Raw genomic sequence first — 7650 nt, 5'->3', positions numbered from 1 at the left:
CTCGCGAAGAATTAGAGAGGGATATTGTAGGGAATCGATTGTTAAAGGAGTTGATATAAAGCTCATTGTTAAAGGAGTTAATATAAAGTTCCAATGTTAGTCATAGATTGTTTGTTGAATGTTTAATAGTTATGTCAAATTCCAATATTAGTTAAAGGATTTATAATTATGTAAATCCCCTCACTGTCAGGTGTTACCCCCACTGCTCCTGTTAGCGTTCAGAAGCACATAATCACGAGAATGATTCTGTGCAGGTGCTTTTATTGAAGAGTTCTGGGTGTCAGGGGTACAAACCCAAATCTGTCTCCAACATGCATTCAGGATGAACATGTTTTTATATTCTATCGTTATATAACTTTCATGTTAATTATTAAACATATATTGTTCTATGGTATACATAGATTTTATCCAAGCATGAGCTCCTCGTAGTTCCCCTTAAATTTCTAACATAGTTTCTCATTACTCTTCTTATGATTATACAATAATTATATTTAATTACTAAACAATCATAACATTGAACAATTATATCATTTATCATATACTGCTTAAGTAAATGCAATTTCACATGACCTGGCAAACACAAAGCCTAACATTTTCAGAGTCTATTTTTAACATTTTTCCAGGGCCCCACTAAGTCTAGCTTCTTTCTAATTCCCCAAATGCTATGATTTTAAAACCTTTTACTATCACTCCCACTCTCATCTAAGATGGCGAACCACCCGACACCATAAAGAAGAGGATTATGTCACCCAATAACCAAATATGAAAATCCTATAAGACCTAGCAGAAAAGAATGACCTTACAACAACCACTAGAACAACAAGCCACTATGCAAATGAAGAATTAAAATAACCCCTCTAACCAGAGAAAACATAAGACAACATCAGGACCATGGTCAGAGCTTTTTGCCTTCATCACCCTAACCCAGAGCAGGCCAAGAGCAGTACAGAGACCATGAACCTGAAACCAACAGTGCCTACCCAGAGACCCTTGAAAGGAGAGAAAATCCAGCTCTGCCAGGCCTTGCTCAGCATTGCAGTTCCCTGCTCAGAACCTTGGGCTCCCTGCAATCCTGGCCTCAAGGATCTGCTCTCACCAGGCCCTGGGCAGCCTTTGGCACTCCCTGCCCTCACTGGGGCCCAGCCATGCTCCAAGGCACTTGGAGTTCTGCTGCTGATTCCTTGAGCAGCTTCTTCATCCTTCTCTGCATGCCTGAGGGTCCTGGACCCAGCCCCAAATCCAGCGTGGGGCTGATTAAAATACAGAAAGCCCTCAGGAGCTCTTTGTCTCCCTTCCATTGTCTTTGAGTCTCCAGGGCTTGTGCAGTGATTGGAGTCAGTTTGGAGTTCTCTTCATGAGGGAGATTCCAAAGTGCACATCCTGATTTTTGGTTTTTAATCAATGGTGCATTTTTTGTTTTTTATTTCAGAGAAGCGGTCACAGAAGCATTCCCCAAGTGATCTTGATGCTGAATGTCTCCTGAGCAGGTCTGGGCAGGGAGAAGAATGAGCCCCTTGCAGGCTGAGCCTGTTTGGACAAGCTGCTCCTCAGTCCCAGACTGAATATTCTGACATTGCCCATCTGTGACTGACATCCCAAAACATGTAAAAAATTATTTTTCCTCATAAATAAAATTTAATTAATAAAAAATTATTATTATATTATCCTAATTTATAATAGTATTTTTCATTATTTTTATTACATTATTTTAATATTTTTCTTTAAAAATCTATACATTTTTAGCAACCAAAAAAAGATTTGTCTCTCATGCTAAGAAAGACAATTCCATTAATTAATATTGGCGACTTATTTCTTCCTCTTTATGGTAATTAGTTATATTTGTAGTCTTTTTGTCACCTTTTTTATGATCTTTTTCTCACACAGGGTCAAGGGTCAGCACTATGGGGTCCGTGGAGACATTTCTGGGGCACATTTGGGGCAGTTTTGGGTCTGGGGAGAGAATTCAGAGAGAACTTGGGGACCTGGAGGACACTTGGGGGAGCCGGGTGGGCACTTGGAGGGGCACTCAGGGATTCCGAAGGACAGTTCGGGGTCCGGGGCAGCACCTGGGGGTTCAGGGGAGCCCTTGGAGGTCAGGGAGGGGAATTTGGGGCCCTTCGGGGTCTGGGCGGGCCCTTGGGGGGCTTGAACGGGGCTCTCTGGGGCGCGGGGGGTGATGGGAGTTGAAGGCGCGGGTATCATACAGTTTAACGAGGCCGCAGAGCATCACGGGAGTTGGAGGCGCAGCTGCAATTGCTCTCGGAGGAACGCCGGGCATGATGGGAGATAAATCCCGGCTGGAATAGGGCTGGGAGTGCGCCGTGGAGCATGATGGGAGCTGTAGTCCCGAAAGTGGCTTGAACACGATGTTTGGGGGTCCGAGAAGGCACTTGGGGGACACTTTTGCGTCCGAGCCTCGACTTCAAGTCCTCGGGGGAACTTAATTCGGGAGCCCTTGGGGGGAGCTCGGGGAGCTCTAACTGGGCAATTAGGGCGCTGGGCATGGCAGGAGTTTCAGGCGCGGGACTGTGTTCTGAGGGGCTCTGGGGCCGCGGTGGAGAGGAGATGAATTCCCAGAAGTGGCTGTACCGGGCATCTGTGGGGTTGGGAGCACTCAAGGGGTCTGGGGACGCTTTTGGGGGGTCTCAAATGGGCCCTGAGGGGACACTGAGGGATCCTGGAGGGTCTGGCGACACTGATGGGACAGATGGGGACGGATGCCAGGGTGTTCTGTGGAGCGCGGGGCATGACGGGCGTTGTATGCAAAGAGAAAATATGGCGCCTACCTAGGCACCGCCCCATGGCCCGTGTCCCCGGTGCTGATTGACTGCGAACGGTGATGGGCGGGAGCCTTGGCAAATGGGATGCGGTGGAGGCGGGAACAGCCAAACCACCCTCGTCCAGTCCCTCTAAGGACAGTCCAGTCCATTTCCAGTACAGACCAGTATAACCCCAGTAAAGCCCATTTCATCCTAAGTACAAGCCAGTTCAACCCCAGTACCCCTCCAGTCCTTCCCAATACACCTGTGCCCATTCCCAGTCATTCCAAGTTCCTCCCAATGTCATCCACAGGATGCCCCAGTGTCCCCAGTTTTCTCTGCAATGTCCTCAGTGTCCCCAGTTAGTCCCAGTATCCCCCAGTGTCACTCCCAGTCTGTCCCAGTGTCTCCCACAGTGTTCCCAGTGTCCCCAGTATGTCCCAGTCCTCCCCAGTGTTTCCAAGGACAGTTTCATTTCTCACTGTGGCCGTGGCAGCCAAACCCAGCAGAGGGGTCAGTGCAGTGCCCATGGCCACAGCCCCTGGCAGTGCCCAGTGCAGCTTGGGCTGATGATCCACCCTCACAGCTGGCCCAGGGCAGCTCTGCAGTGCCTTTGGTGGCACCTGGGGCTGGCACACACCTGAGCAGTGTGTCTGTTTGCACTGGGGAAACTCAGCAGTTTCAGATTGCTTCAAAAAACCCCAAAAAGTGAAAACCCCTCTTAGGCTGAGTGCAGCCAGCTCTGCAAGCACAGCAGGGCCCAGGGCAGGGAGGACAGACAGGATGGGGCTGGGCAATGTGGAGCAAGGTTGTCCACACTGGGTCAGAGCTCCAGGCACAGCTTCTGTGAGCAGGCCAGAGCTGCTGAGGAGAGACCCTGGGTCAATATCAATCACAGAATGCTGTAATCACCTCTGCTCTAAAGGGAAATTTAATCAAAGACACCCTTTAAAAAAGGAATGTATATTTTATTACTGCTCTTTGAAATCTTTCTCCATAACTGGACTAGGAAAAGTTTAATGACACTCTCAGGGCTTTGCTGTTGTTTACATCACACTCAGTCTTTGAGAGTCAATAACACAAAATTAAATTTAAACTCCAAATTTTCTTGAAGTTTTAATGGCTCCCCCTGAGGGACACCACTGGGAAAGTGTCCCCAGGTTCCAGTTAGAGCAGAACCCTGGAGGCAGTGATGACAGCTGGGGATAAACAAGGCAAAGGTGTCTCTGGTGCTGAGCAAAGCTGGATGTGTTTGAGGAATGCCAAGGGCCAAGGCCTGAGCCCCAGCCCCTGGCCAGGCAGATCCTGTCCCTCCCTCCTTGCTCAGGGCTCCTCCCGGGATGGGCACTGGCATGTGGGGATGTGCAATGCCATGGACAGGAGCATGGGGCGGCCCCTGCCAGGCTGCTGAGCAGGGACAAGGAGGCAATGAGGCCCCAGCCCTGCAAGGGTCACTTGTCCCCTCACGGCCTCAGGCCCAGGCCCAGCAGCCATGGCCAAAGTGCTGCCCAAGGTGGCTCTGGCACGGCTGTCTTGCAGCTGCTGCCCATCCCTGTGCCCTGTGCAGCCCAGGCTGTCCCACGGTGTCCCTGCCCTGCGCCTCTGTCCCTGCAGGCTGTCGGCATCCCCCGGCTGCCCCACCTGGCTGGGCCCTTCCTTTGCTGACAGCTCTGCCTCCTGTCTGCCTCTGCCTGCCCACACAAAGCCTGGGGCTGGTACCAAAAGGGTTCATTCCATTTTTACCCTGCCTGTGAACTTTCAGCACAGGAACAAGGTATGCAGGGGCTGCTTTCCCAGCAGGAATGTTTGGAAGAGAAGATGAAGACATCTGGCTGAAGGGTGCAGGGATAGAGAAAACAAGGACTGAATCTGGGAACTTGGGGTGGGTTTTATGGAAATGGATGAATTGTAATTCACATTAAGTGGCTGTATATAAGCAACACACTGGTAGAATCACATGTCCATGTGAGGTTGGGAGTTATCCCTGACTAGAGCTCAGGCCTGAGTAAATGACACCGTCTGAAATAGCAAATTCATGTACAGAGACAAAGCAGTTCTGTGCTCAGTGGAGTGGAAACTGAGGACAGCAGAGGAGACCTGGGAGGGATTGAAGGGAAGTTTCATAGATGTGGATCCTTTTGGCACAACAGAGAACAGCCAGAGAAAGAAAGAATTAATGCAATGGGCAGATAGGGAGAGCCAGACAGGACCCAAACAGAAAGGAATTTCCCTGCCAGGGCAGGGCTGTAGTGCAGCATGGCCCCCAGAAGGAGCCTTTGTGAGGGCAGGCAGAGGCAGGCAGTCGTGTCCCTCAGTGGCAGCCATTAAAACTTCAAGAAAATTTGGAGTTTAAATTTAACTTTGAGTTCTTGAGAAGTTTTTTCAAGACACTTTTAAGGACTGAGTGTGATGTAAACAACAGCAAAGCCCTGAGAGGGTCATTAAAGTTTTCTTAGTCCAGTTATGGAGAAAGATTTCAAAGAGCAGTAATAAAATATACATTCCTATTTTAAAGGGTGTCTTTTATTAAATTTCCCTTTAGAGCAGAGGTGATTACAGCATTCTGTGATTGATATTGACCCAGGGTCTCTCCTCAGCAGCTCTGGCCTGCTCACAGAAGCTGTGCCTGGAGCTCTGACCCAGTGTGGACAACCTTGCTCCACATTGCCCAGCCCCATCCTGTCTGTCCTCACTGCCCCGGGCCCTGCTGTGCTTGCAGAGCTGGCTGCACTCAGCCTAAGAGGGGTTTTCGCTTTTTGGAGTTTTTTGAAGCCATCTCAAACTGCTGAGTTTCCTCAGTGCAAACAGACACACTGCTCAGGTGTGTGCCAGCCCCAGGGGCCACCAAAGGCACTGCAGGTCTGCCCTGGGCCCGCTGTGAGGGTGGATCATCAGCCCAAGCTGCACTGGGCACTACAAGGGGCTGCGGCCATGGGCACTGCACTGACCCCACTGCTGGGTTTGGCTGCCACGGCCACCGTGAGAAATGAAACTGTCCTTGGAAACACTGGGGAGGACTAGGACATACTGAGGACACTGGGAATGCTGTGGGAGACACTGGGACAGACTGGGAGTGACACTGGGGAGGACTGGGACATACTGGAGACACTAGGGCCATTGCGGAGAAGACTGGGGACACTGGGGCATCCTGTGAATGACACTGGAGGGAACTGGAAGGGACTGGGAATAAACTCAGGGTTATTGGGAGGGACGGGGCTGTACTGGGAGGGACTGGAGGGGCACTGGGGTTGAACTGGGTTCTACTTGGGATGAACTGAGCTGTACTGGCATTGCACTGGTCTGTACTGGGGATGAACTGGGCTGTATTGGGGGGGACTGGAGAAGTTGAATGGGCTGTTCCCGCCTTTGCCACATCCCATTTGCCGAGGCTCCCGCCCGTCATCACTCGAAGCCAATCAGTGCCAGAGATCGGAGACTCGGGGACGGTGCCTATCTCAGCCACAACTCCCGTCATGCCCCGCGGCCCAATTGAGCCCCATTGGAGGCGGGACTACAACGCCCGTCATGCCCCGCGCTCCACAGAACCACCGGGATCGGCCCCCCATTTGTCCCTTAAGTGTCCCCCAGACCCTCCAGGATCCCTCACTGCCCCCTTAGCGCCCATTCGGGACCTCCTAAAAGCGTCCCCGGGTCCCCTGAGTGCTCCCGACCCCACAGATGCCCGGTACAGCCACTTCTGGGAATTCATCTCCTCTCCTCCCCCGCGGCCCCAGAGCCCCTCAGAACACAGTCCTGCGCCTAAAACTCCTGCCGTGCCCCGCACCCTAAAGAACCTTGTTAGAGGTCCTCGAACTCCCCGCAAGTTCTCTCGAACCGCTTACGTTCCCCCGAGGATCTCAAGTCGCGGCTCGGACGCAGGAGTCTCCCCCCAGAGCCTTCCCGGACTCCCAAACAAAGCGTTGTAGCCACTTCCGGGACTACGACTCCCATCATGCTCTGCGGCGCATGTCCAGTGCTGTTCCAGCCGGGACTTCATCTCCCGTCATGCCCTGCGCCCCACTGAGAGCCATTGCAGCTGCGTCTCGGACTCCCGTGATGCTCCGCGGCCATGTTAAACTGCATTACACCCGCGCCTACAACTCCCATCACACCCCACGCCCCAGAGAAGCTTGTCAGGGCCCCCGAAGGGCCCGCCCGGATCCCGAAGGGCCCCAAATTCCCCTCCCTGACCTCCAAGGAACCCCCTGGACCCCCAAGTGCTGCCCCGGTCCCCGAACTGTCCCTCAGAATCCCTGAGTGCCCCTCCAAGTGCCCACTCGGCTCCCCCAAGTGTCCTCCAGACCCTCAAGTTCTCTCTGAATTCCCTCTCCAGACCCCAAACTGCCCCAAATGTGCCCCAGAAATGTCACCAGAGACCCCAAAGTGGCCTTTTTTACCTTTTCTGTGAAAATGATAAAAAAGGATTACAAAAGGATTTAAAATGGGGCTAATTAGCATTAAGGAGAAATCAAGAGCCACACTGGACAGTGAATTAATGAAGGGAATCGTGTTACTTAGAACCAATGACCAATAAATTTTTTGCTTTCTAAAATGGTATGGGTTTTTTAATATAAACATTCAAATTTGGTAATACAAATATAGAATAATAATACTATAAATAAGAAAAATAATTCAGGTAATTTTCTTTTAAGGGGTGATGAATAATTGTTTTTATGTTTTGCGACGTCAGTCTGTAAGAGATGGTTCAAAGATCCCTCATCTGCCTCACAGCCGCCGTCAAGGACAGAGATTGAAGCGCTCCCCAAGGACTGAGACTGAGACCCTTCAAATTCCAACCCAGGAGTGCTGGCCTGACTGGAGCGGGATGTCTGCCATGGGAAGCGGGATGTTTCCCATAGGAACCAGTCCTGAAACAATGGGCCCTGCTCAC

At 51.2% G+C, this 7650-nt stretch overlaps 1 long non-coding RNA gene across 1 annotated transcript; it reads right to left on the bottom strand.

Annotated features, from left to right (window-relative positions):
* Positions 1-244: 244 nt before the first annotated feature.
* LOC141729919 (uncharacterized) lies at positions 245-6709 on the bottom strand. The gene is made up of 2 exons (XR_012581483.1): positions 6602-6709; positions 245-2596 (listed from the first exon to the last, which is right to left on the bottom strand). It is a non-coding gene; the product is annotated as an uncharacterized LOC141729919 (long non-coding RNA).
* Positions 6710-7650: the final 941 nt, after the last annotated feature.

This window comes from Zonotrichia albicollis, chromosome 8, assembly GCF_047830755.1.
Source record: "Zonotrichia albicollis isolate bZonAlb1 chromosome 8, bZonAlb1.hap1, whole genome shotgun sequence".
NCBI classification, from domain to species: Eukaryota; Metazoa; Chordata; class Aves; order Passeriformes; family Passerellidae; genus Zonotrichia; species Zonotrichia albicollis.
This window is presented reverse-complemented; position numbering and strand designations above follow the sequence as displayed.